Source organism: Lissotriton vulgaris, chromosome 9, assembly GCF_964263255.1.
Source record: "Lissotriton vulgaris chromosome 9, aLisVul1.2, whole genome shotgun sequence".
Lineage (NCBI taxonomy): Eukaryota > Metazoa > Chordata > Amphibia > Caudata > Salamandridae > Lissotriton > Lissotriton vulgaris.
In genome coordinates, this window is record NC_141697.1 from 500,429,332 (window position 1) to 500,441,182 (window position 11,851).

The following is an 11,851-nucleotide window of genomic DNA, read 5'->3' on the forward strand; positions in this document are numbered from 1 at the left end:
TAACCTCTCTAGTATAACTATACTAGGCAAAACAACCCCCTAAGAATAAAATACATTTAGGGGTATAGGTAAGAACACATTACCCATGATGCATAAATATACATTCAGAGGAGTAGTAAAGGGAAACACATGATGCATAAACTTACACATTCAGCGGTGTTAAGAACAAGGCACATGATGCATCACAAACACATTCAGAGGTGCAGCGCTAGGAGACACATGACGCCTAAAACATTCAGAGGTGCAGCGCAGGGAAAGAAAGACACATGATGCATAAAAACATTCAGAGGTGCCCCAACACAACTCAATAGCGCAAAAACACACAGTAGGCAATTACCATCCTAAACATAGCAGGTAACCACATTGCGCAAAACTTACATAAGCCACCACCTGTGGCAGTCCCTAGGCCATATGGCCTTGTTGGGGCTAAGACGCCCTGTGTCCAAATGTCAGGGTGCGCTGCCATGCAGCGCCAGTCCAAGCACAAGCCTAAATGTAGCAGGTGCCCACTACTTGCTGGGCACCTGAGGACAATCCCAAGACCTAAACGGTGCAGCTGCACACTAATTGCTCGGCAGCTGGGAACTAAAGCATCAACAGGGTCCTCACTGACCCTTAGGTGCGAACTGCGCCCACTGCTGGAGCCACACAGGCTCTTGAGACATCATGGGGCGAGGGAGCCATCTAGCTCCTTAAAGCGAACATGCTCTTGAGCCACTCAGGCTCTTTAAAACCAATATGGCCCCTCTTTAGAGCTTCATGGGCTCTACAAACTGAAATGTGTCCCTGAGCCCCTCGGGGCTCGAAAAACAACTTGCCCCCTCGTTGGAGCCATCAGGGCTCGGGAAGAACGGTGGGGCGGCCCACTGCCATCCGGGGCTGCCCTAACTATCAGGAGCATCCTGTCCCGTCAACGGCAGCACCACTTGGGCACCCGGACCCCCCCCCCCCTCAGCCCTCTAACACTCACCGGGCTGTTGCGGGGGCAGGGGCTCCTCTTCCTTTGATGCGGCAGCGCTTCTCTCGGCGGTGGCAGCGGGCGGGGCTCTTTCACTCCTGAGAGCCTCGCAGGGATCCGCTGCACCGCGCTCCACCGGGCACTCCTCTGGGGCAGCAGGCGGGGCTCCTCTTCATCTCGGATCTCCCTCTCGGTCACGGGAGGCCCACAGCAGCCGACGCCTTCTTCCTCTCCGGTCTCCCTCTGGGCACGGGAGACAGGAAATACACGCATAAGCTTCCACCAGGCAGGGGGACGCGGAAAACACGTCCTCCCGGCTCCGCCACAACCAGGCGGCGGGCCGGACCTCTACTTCCGGTGGGCAGCCAATAGCTGCGCGGCAACTGTTCCTGGGGCCAGCCAATGGCAGCGCGGCTCTCCTGACGAGCCCACCGGCTCTGGTCGCGCTGCCGAGACCACGGCGGGGAATTTCAACACAGGGCAATGCCGGGTGGGCACCTGCCAAACCTGACGCAAAATGCGTGATACGACACGCTCGCTATGGGTCAAAATAAAGCGCTCTCCCGGCGCTATAAGCACTAAAGCAGCCCCCATGAGTGAAGGGGGCAGGAGAGCCAGGCAAAGGGGTCCCCAGAAGTCCTGGGCAGCAATGTCCAGCAAAAAGTCCTTCAGGGGTCCAGGACAAGTCCATCAGAGGTCCAGGACAAGTCCATCAGGTATCCAGGGGCTGGGCAGGGCTCAGGGAGGCAAGCCTTCCCCTGAGCCCAAGCAGCAGCACACCCCTGGCAGATTCAAGTCCAAAAACAAGAACATTTTGGAAGGGGACACAGCCCCTTTTTATACTATAAAATCCTTTGTCTAAAGGGTACAGGCAGTGTGAGAATCAGCTAGAACTGGTTATAGGGAATTCCTTTGACTGTGAGGGGCAGAGGCGACAGCCGCCCAGCGGGAGGTGGAGCCAGCATAGTGGCAGGCAGGCACAGCCTCATTCACTCCCAGGTGCCATCTCCTCCCACTTCCCTGGCAGCAGATGCAGCCTTTCATCCACGGGCTGACTCAGACAACCTCCTGGGGCTCCCCAGCCCCTGTCACCCTCAAACCAGACAGTCAATCCACAAGCAGGCCCAGGTACTCCTGGACCAGGCTCACCAGCCAATCACACGCCAGACACAAATTACACAAATATGCCAACTTCTAAAAGTGGCACTTCTACACTAGACACAGTCATGCCGCATAGACCATTACGCAGCATTCAATCTCACGAGTTCGTACATATCAAACTCGACCCTGCACTCCCCACACATCAGGAACTACCATGGGCATACATATTCCCCATTCATTCCTATGGGATGGCAGGTCACTCACCACACATACACAGAGAGCTCAAGCACTTTACACTGTACCACAATGAAAAAGTGCGCAGAGGCCTAAAATCACCAACACCAGGTCACAGAAACAGGCTAGGAAAAAGTAAAAAGTCTCGGGTGAACCTGCCAAAAGGGCCGGGTCCAATAACCCTCAACACATCGTGATGGCGAACAGAGAGGACAGAAACACTACCAAAAAGGTGAAGCCAGACCCACTAATTTCGGACTCCCCCATTGAAAGCAGATCGGACATGGCTGCCACGATGGAAATGATCCTTAGAAAACTTGCAGACCTCCACGAACTTTCAAAATCTACCAAATCTAATACCGACTCTATGCAACTAGAACTCACAGCGATTAGAGCCGATATGAATGCAAAAAACACAGGTTTGGGAGCAGCCGAACAACGTATTAGCGACGTGGAAGAACTGGACGACAATCAGCGACTAAGATCCAAATCCTAGAGAACACCACGGACTAACTCAAACGCCATAACGCGGAGTTAGAAGATAGGAACAGAAGAGGGAACATCAGAATTTTTGGCGTTCTGGAGAACTCCGAAAAAGACGCAGATTCATGCGTGGCCTTCCTTGAATCATGGATACCTATGATCACCAGTATAGAATTCCCACACGGCCTTGAACTGGATAGGGCACATAGGATCCTCACCTTCGCTACTAGAAACTCCAAAGGCCCCAGACCGTTGATATGCAAACCGCTCAGATTTCAACATGTCGAGATGATCCTCCAATTCGCAAGGAAAAACCACTCCATCACGTGGGAAGGACATAGAATCATCTTTACGCAGGACTTTTCAAAAGACTCGGTAGCGATCTGTAAAGGTTTCCTGGAACTCCGAGACAAACTCAGATCCAAAAACATTGCCTTCTCCTTCGCAGGTCCTGCAAAATTCATAATCGTAGTAAATGGCCACCCAAGATTCTTCACGAACCCCAGAGCCCTTGCAGACCTACTCGAAGATCGACGCTAACAAGAAATGGATCTATCGACCGGCCTCTCGAACAAAAGGAAAACGTGAACTCCATCTGCTCATATGACTTCATGTTGTCTACTTGTAATCAATGCCAACAAGCCTTTGCCTGTTCTCAAAGGGGCTTGATATCAATCTAGCGCCATGTTCTTCAGTCTGATGACGTCCGCTTCAACATCGAAGCCCATCACCTCACCTGAACACTCTTCTGCATCGTGAGTTTATGCTCTTAAAGTTGGGTCATATGTTTTCCATGAAGTTTACAACTCTACAATCTAAAAGACTCTGCATCTAAAAACCTGCAGGTCTTGTGCTTCACTGCAATGGCACTCTAATGTTAATCTTTAATATCTTAGCTTGAAATGTTTTTGTTCTCATTCCACTACCACTTACTACTGCTATCTATAGTGGCACTTACTCACCCCAAAAAATGGTTGTTATATAAGACAAGTTACATGTTTATTGATACTATGCTGTTTGTTATCTAGGGACTTTTACTAGCTAGTAGTCTACTACTCCTGTTCCACCTAGCACGGTACTGCCGTCGTACTCCCTATGTACGATTTTGGGGGGAGGGGAGGAAGGGGGGGGAGGAGTGGGGGAACGCGGGTAGTTTTGTCAGGGGGGGGGGAGAAAATGGAGTAAAAAAGAGTTCAGAGAATAACAGACTTTCTTTATGTTTTGTACTGCCTTTTGCTTATGTTCATTTCTTACAGGTACGGCATTCATCTTTTACTGCATTCTCAAATCTTATTTAAATGCTGTACCTTACACCCTGTCCTTAGAGTTGTATCTACTCACACTGACCCACACAACCTTAGTACAAAGATCCAGTTCCCACACCGACCGCCCAGTCGATGTGGTCAATCCATGACACCCTACACCAGTAGCGCTCGATTGCCATTTTACTACTCAGCGACACAACCTCATTCCGATGTCTAATACAAAATCATTAGCCGATGATCTTAACATAAGCTCTCTTAATGTCAAGGGCCTCAACCATCCGGCGAAAAGGAGGAAAGTTTTTGAATATCTCGCCAAATCAAAGGGGGACATTATCTTACTCCAGGAAACCAAACTATCCGAGGAAGATTTACAGTTCCTGAACATTCACTGGGCGTCACATATATTGAACTCGCCAGCGGCACACAAAAAAGGAGGGGTAATCACCTTACTAGCGAAAAAATCCAATCTGACACTAGTTTCACACTCTCATGACAAAGAAGGAAGCCTATTCATAACACACCTACTAAGGGAAGATGACCCCATGCATGTAATAAATATTTACGGCCCAAATGCTGATGACCCGGAATTCTGGGACTCGGTCTCCCGCTCATTAGAACCCATTCCTCCAGATGACTTGCTGATAGTAGGGGGCGACTTCAACCTCCCCCTTGACCCGATATTAGACAGACAATCCAAATGCACCTTCCACCCCTCCCGTTCGCACGAAGCCCTCCTTCGCCTTTGTGACAGATATTGTCTAAAAGATTATTGGCGCCTTCAAAATCCAGACGGAAGGGACTATACTTTTTATTCCGCCCCACACAAATCATATTCACGCATCGACTTTATCCTGATCTCGAGCCCCTTCACACACCTGATAGAGGAAACTGAAATAGCCCCTAAACTAATTTCTGACCACGCCTGTATTTTGCACCAAGCTTGCGGGTTCCAAATCGATCCTTCCCCCCAAGAGATGGCGTTTCAACGATGAAACCTTATCCGATTGCGCAAACAAATTGCTAATAGCAAACGCCATTGATGAATACCTAACCTTAAATGACACCCAAGACACCACACCCAACACCTTATGGGACGCTCTCAAAGCCAAAATCCGAGGGGTCATCATCAATATCAGAGCCAAGACTAACAAAACACTAAATAAGGAGCTAGAGTCATTAGAACAACAGATTGGAACCTTAGAATCCCAATATAAGTCCAACCCACTAGACACTAAAACACTAGAAGTACTAACCAAAATGAAATACGAATACAACACCATCACCAGTAAAAGAGCGGGGGTGTGGATTAACCATTTCAAGGCCCTAAAACTTTGTGAGGGCAACAACGCAGGGAAACTCCTTGCCTCCTATTTTAAACACAAGCAGAAGCTATCCACCATATCTTCCATAAAAGATTCCAGAAACAAAACACACAAAACTATCTAATATTCTTGACACGGTCAAATCATTTTACGAAGACCTCTATAAAAACGACAAACCATTAGATATGTCAGCCTGCACTGACTACCTTGAATCACTTCATCTCCCCAAACTATCAGAAACAGATAAGATTCAACTAGGTTCCCCCATCACATGCGCAGAGATCAAGGCAGCAATCAATACACTAAAGAACAATAAGGCCCCCGGACAGGACGGCTTCACGGCGACATTCTCTAAAGCCTTCACAGACCAAATCAGCCCCCCGCTCCTTAACTTTTTTAACTCCACAGCATCCAGCGGAAGTATTTCCCCATCGATGAGTGAAGCTACGATCATAGTTATACCCAAAGAAGGGAAAGACCCTCTCCTCACCAAAAACTACCGTCCCATTTCTTTGATAAACCTTGATTGCAAAATTTATGCAAAAATCTTAGCGACCAGACTAAATTCCGTCTTTCAGAAACTAATTAGCCCCGCGCAGGTTGGCTTCCTAAAACACCGTATGTCAAACGATAATACAAGACTACTGTGCCACCTTCTGGAGAAAGCAAAGGCCTCTTCCTCCCCTATGGTAGCGATAACCTTGGACGCGGAAAAAGCCTTCGACAAGGTCTCGTGGTCCTTCCTCCAGCACTGCATGCACACATTCAACCTTGGCGACTCCTTTGCCAAGATGGTGATGGCCCTATACTCCGCCCCATCTGCCAGGATAGCTATAAACGGTACCCTATCCAACCCGTTCCGACTTCACAAGGGAACCAGACAAGGCTGTCCGCTTTCCCCAGCGCTTTTCCTCCTAGCCTTTGAACCCCTCCTTACAGACATCAAAAATAACAAAGACATAGCGGGTGTTTCCTTCGGGGACACACGAGTAAAGTTAGCAGCGTATGCTGATGACCTCTTAATTACAACAGAAGACCCTACAAATTCCATTGCTGGGCTTATGTCCTCAATTGACAAATACTCCTCCCTTTCCGGCTACAAATTAAATAGAGATAAATCCGAAGTCAAACCTCTAAACATCCACAACACTAGAGAAGTTTTAGGCAACTCTGGTCTAACTGGGCAAACTGACGTGATTAAATACCTGGGGATAGAATTTACTGATGACCTCTTAAGTACCCTCAAACACAATGAGACCACTACCCTTGCCAAAATCAAACGACTGCTTGACGGTTGGTCCCCCTGATTCATCACATGGTGGGGCCGAATAGAAACCAGAACAATGATGATATCCCCCTTAGTTAACCACCTCATCACAATGCTTCCACTTATCCTTTCCAAAGAGTTCCACAGTAAATTAGACAAGCTGATTTCTTCCTTTCTCTGGCAGGGCAAGAAGGCCAAAATCAGTTTTAAAAAACTACGATTAGATAAAAGCCTAGGAGGAGTCAACTTGGCGGATTTCAAGCTATATCCCCACAGACTGAGTATACCCCGGTGTGGCTTGCCGTGGAAAGATCCATCTTACATGGCCTCGACCCCTCCGCTCTGCTCACCATTAAACTTCGACCCAACTTAGGCTCGGGCCCTATATTTAAAAACACCAAAATGGCTCTTCTCCTAGTCAGCAAACACTTACCACACCAATTCCAGAATTCAAATTGGGAGTCGCTCTGGCACAACAACGCTTTAACATATAAAGGGAAACCTCTAAACTACTCTACTTGGATAGAAAGAGGTATACATTTCCCCCACCAACTCTCTGAAGGGACGTTACTCTCACCACAGACCTCCTCTGGACTGACCACAGCTGCGTCCACTTCACCTACAACAAACCAAAACCCAGCATCCACCTCCAACCTACCCTGCAAAGAAACTGGAACAAAATCACCACGGACCAAATCTCCGCTTCGCTCCTTCAAAACACCCCAGCCCTCTCATCCAACGCTAACGAAGCCGCCGCCAACCTCACCATCTGGCTATCCAAAACCGCTGACACCCTAGCGCCACTGAAAAAACGTCAAAACAAACCTGGCAGCAAGAAGGCCTCTTGGTTCAACGATGATCTAAAGAAGTCCAAGAAACTCTGCTGCACCCTTGAAAAGACCTGGAAAAAATACCCAACCACCAGCACCAAGGACGCCTTCAAAAACGCCACCCGCACTCACCACCAACTAATCCGAAAGGCCAAAAGAACAGCATTCAAGGATCGACTTGACAACAACGCTCACAACAGCAAGGAACTTTTCAACATCGTCAAGGAATTTTCCAATCCCTCGGCCAACTCCAACGACATCACCCCCTCTCAAACCCTCTGCGACTCCCTAGCCTCATTTTTCCACAACAAGATTGCAGACATCCACAACAGCTTTGACAACCAACCCGGAAACCAACCCACCCTACCAGTTGCTGATCATCCTCCCCCGGCGAACACCCTTAACGATTGGAACCCAATCTCCACTGAAGACACCATCCGCCTAATGAACTCCATCCACTCAGGTTCTCCCACAGACCCATGTCCTCACCACATCTTCAACAAAGCAGACTCCGTCATAGCACCGCACCTCCGAGACGTCATCAACTGCTCCTTCATCTCCGCCACCTTTCCGGCAGACTGGAAACACGCTGAACTCACCGCCCTTCTGAAAAAACCCACAGCGGATCCCACCGAACTCAAAAACTACCGCCCCATCTCGCTCCTACCATTCCCGGCCAAAGTCATCGAGAAAGCTGTCAACAACCAGCTCGCCGCCTTCCTCGAAGCCAACAAATCCCTCGACCCCTCACAATCCGGATTCAGAGCAAAACACAGCACTGAGACCGCCCTCATCGCAGCTACAGACGACATTCGAACTCTACTGGACAATGGTGACACCGTCGCCCTCATCCTCCTTGACCTCTCTGCAGCATTCGACACAGTTTGCCACAAAACACTGTTACAACGCCTCAATAACATCGGAATCCAAGGAAAAGCACTTGAATGGATCACCTCATTCCTCACCGGAAGAACCCAGAGAGTCCGTCTTCCACCATTCACGTCAGAGGCCTCTGAAGTCATCTGCGGCGTACCACAAGGATCCTCTCTCAGTCCCACCCTCTTCAACGTATACATGAGCCCCCTCGCGGCCATCGCACGCCAACACAACCTCAACATCATCTCCTACGCGGATGACACGCAACTGATCCTTTCTCTCACCAATGACCCCAGCACCGCCAAAACTAACCTACACGAAGGAATGAAAGAAGTTGCCGAATGGATGCAACTAAGCCGTCTGAAACTGAACTCAGACAAAACAGAAGTCCTCATCCTAGGTACATCCCCATCTGCATGGGACGACTCCTGGTGGCCGGAAGCCCTCGGAAAAGCACCCATCCCGACAGACCACGCACGCAACCTAGGCGTCATCCTGGATTCTTCACTTTCAATGAACAGACAAGTCAGCGCCGTATCCTCTTCCTGCTTCAACATTCTTCGCATGCTCAAAAAAACTTTTCGCTGGATCCCCTCCGACACAAGGAAAACAGTCACCCACTCTCTGGTCACGAGCCGACTGGACTATGGAAACACCCTTTACGCAGGTACTACCGCAAAACTCCAGAAGAAACTCCAACGAATCCAAAACGCCTCAGCCAGACTCATATTAGACATCCCACGCAACGAACACATCTCTGGCCACCTTACAGACCTCCACTGGCTTCCCGTCAATAAGAGAATCACTTTCAGACTGCTTACCCACGCACACAAATCACTCTACGACACCGGTCCAGAAGGCCTCAACTCACGACTGTCCTTCTACACCCCCTCCCGCCAACTACGTTCTTCCAACCAAGCCCTCGCCACTGTACCCCGCATCAACAAGACCACCATGGGAGGCAGATCCTTTTCATACCTAGCTGCTAAAACATGGAACTCACTCCCCGCATACCTTCGCCTTACCCAGAACCACCTAGCATTCAGAAAGCAACTTAAAACTTGGATATTTGACAAGTAATCCCCCCCCCCCCCCTTCCTAAGCGCCTTGAAACCCTCTGGGTATGTAGTGCGCTATACAAATTCTTTGACTTGACTTGACTTGACTTGATTACAGAACAGATTCCACCTCCACCACATAGAATTCTACAACTTTCTACATATTAAAGTAGCACTAGCGAAAGCGGACCTGAAAGACATCACCCCCTCCCTGGATTCCTCACTTCACTAAACAAACTTGGCCATCAAGTTTCGAGAATATACAAACTAATTCTTCCACAATCATCGTCCCTAACCAAACCAATCCAGCTCTATTGGGATTCTTTCTCAACCACACCAACTTCAGATTCAGAGTGGGCCAGAACCTGGGAATCCACCACACACCACAAAATAAGCCCCACACTCTCACAAACCAAGTTCTGGCTGCTCCACAAAGCCTTCTGGACACCTAGGAGGCTTTTTCTACACAATATAAGGGACAATGACACCTGCTGGAACTGCAGGGAAGAGGGAGGGGACCTTGAGCACTTAATATTCAAATGCCCATGCGACACCTCCTATTGGGACAGAATCTTTGATCTCATCTCCAAAGCCCTACATATCATGCTCCCAAGGGAATTCTCAACGCTTGTCCTGGGAATTGTCAAAGCCGCCACACTCAATAACGATAAAGCCCTACTCGACCTTCTGCTGACGGCAGCGGTTAAAATCATTCTGAATAATTGGAAAAACACGAACAAGGCTTTGTTCCCCCATTGGCTTAACTGGATCACCAATTTAAGAGGAGCCGACAACATAGCCCTCGCCTCTATCCCGTGGCGTCCCCCACTCAGAAAACTCTAGTCCTCGCTAGATGACTACTTTGACCTGCACAAGCCACCTTGATTACACGATGGACTCGCGACCATCCCGTACACCCACCCTCCTAATCTACGACTCTGTACGCCTACCTTCATGTCAGTAAATAGATGCAACTCTCCTATATATAATTTACGTACATTGTATAATTTATTGTATGTTTGTACAATTCGTATGTATTCTCCATACGCCAATTTCTTTTATTTGTTTTGTTTACTCCTTATGTGTATATTTTCAAATTCTTTACTCTGTTAATAACATGTATACAGCTGTGTATCTCTTAAACTCCTAATAAAAACTTTTTAAACACAAAAAAATACTTCTGCTTACATCTTGTGCCTACAAATATCTGTGGGGGCAGGGGTCTAGTAGACTACCTAGGGTGCGTGTCCTAAAGAAAACACAGTGTAGGTGCCCTACACAGTTAAGGAAAGAAGCAATTGTCACATAAATATTTTTGGCTGTATAATTATTCTGTGTGTAACATGCATTACTTGACCTCCGCACTTTACAGAGACTACAGGAATTACATGGGTTTCTAAATGACAAACCAGCTTCATCCTTACCCAAATTGAAAAAAATATGTAAAACACAGGTTCTTAGTACTTACCCCATATGCACTCGCTAAACTAAAACAATCACACTGCATTAATCTTGCAATCAGAACACCTTCATGGCAGGGGCACATTTAATGAAATAGTTGGCTTATGAGTAAGACATAGGTATAAAGGGTTTAAGATATTATTTGCAGTGATACTACATCAGCACCGTGTTGATCTTGAATTACAGCATAAAACAAGGCAGCACAGCTTTGTACATCTTTTAAAAAATACAAAAGAGCAGCAAACTGGAGGTTTAAAGACTAAACATATGTAAAATCACATTTTGTGGACATTTAAAGACTCGTCGTATCCAAACATATGGCATTTTGTCTGGCAACAAACCAACTCGTACCAAAACAAACCTTGCTAGGTGCAACACGCTGAGGTGGAATCATTAATTGTGCTTTCCATCTGACGGTTTCAATCTGCACAATAAAGATAGCAGTTGGAAAAGGGATGCAGGTAAAAAGAGACCAGCTAACCCTTCGAGAGAGCAATGAATCCCGCAGACTTGGATGTTGGTTGCTTACAGTGGACTTGCAGCTTGAGTGAGTGTGACCAACCGTCCGTAAATTTCACGGACAGTCCGTAATTTCGGCCGTCTGTCCGTTATCCGTGGATGTTTCTTTAAAGGACGCCATTTGTCCGTAATTTTACCTGCTGTTGGGTGACCAATTGTTGGGCCAATATGTGCCTTTCTATCACCAACCGTTCCTCCAATCGTTGCTATGGAGAACAAAAACAAACCGATCTAGGATTGGCTTGAAAGCCATCAGCCAATCCTAGAGCTTGTTAGTACACTGCAGGAGAGTTCTTATTGGCCTGATGCGTCAGGGCCAATGAGAACAGCTACGGTACTACCGGACATGCAGACCACGTTTTGAGCCTTTAGCTTTTGCATTTTTGAATCACCAGTCTGCCGTGGACTAGCCGTTTCCCAGCACACACCTACTCATTCCGATTTGGTGATCTGTAAGTTTAGTTTCTGCTTTCTTTG

General features: G+C 47.8%; 1 protein-coding gene across 5 annotated transcripts in view; it reads right to left on the reverse strand.

Moving 5' to 3' along the window:
* The window catches only part of PCNX4 (pecanex 4), a 348,026-nt gene extending 336,451 nt beyond the window's left edge, over positions 1-11,575 (reverse strand). For 2 of the 5 annotated variants that reach the window (XR_015299954.1, XM_086937961.1), the window contains exon 1: positions 11,337-11,546. The gene's annotated coding sequence lies outside the window, so the exon portion shown is untranslated. Of the gene's footprint in view, positions 1-11,206 lie in introns of all 5 variants that reach the window. The other 3 variants (XM_086937962.1, XM_086937959.1, XM_086937960.1) reach the window with 3 other exon arrangements.
* Between the last annotated feature and the right edge of the window lie 276 nt (positions 11,576-11,851).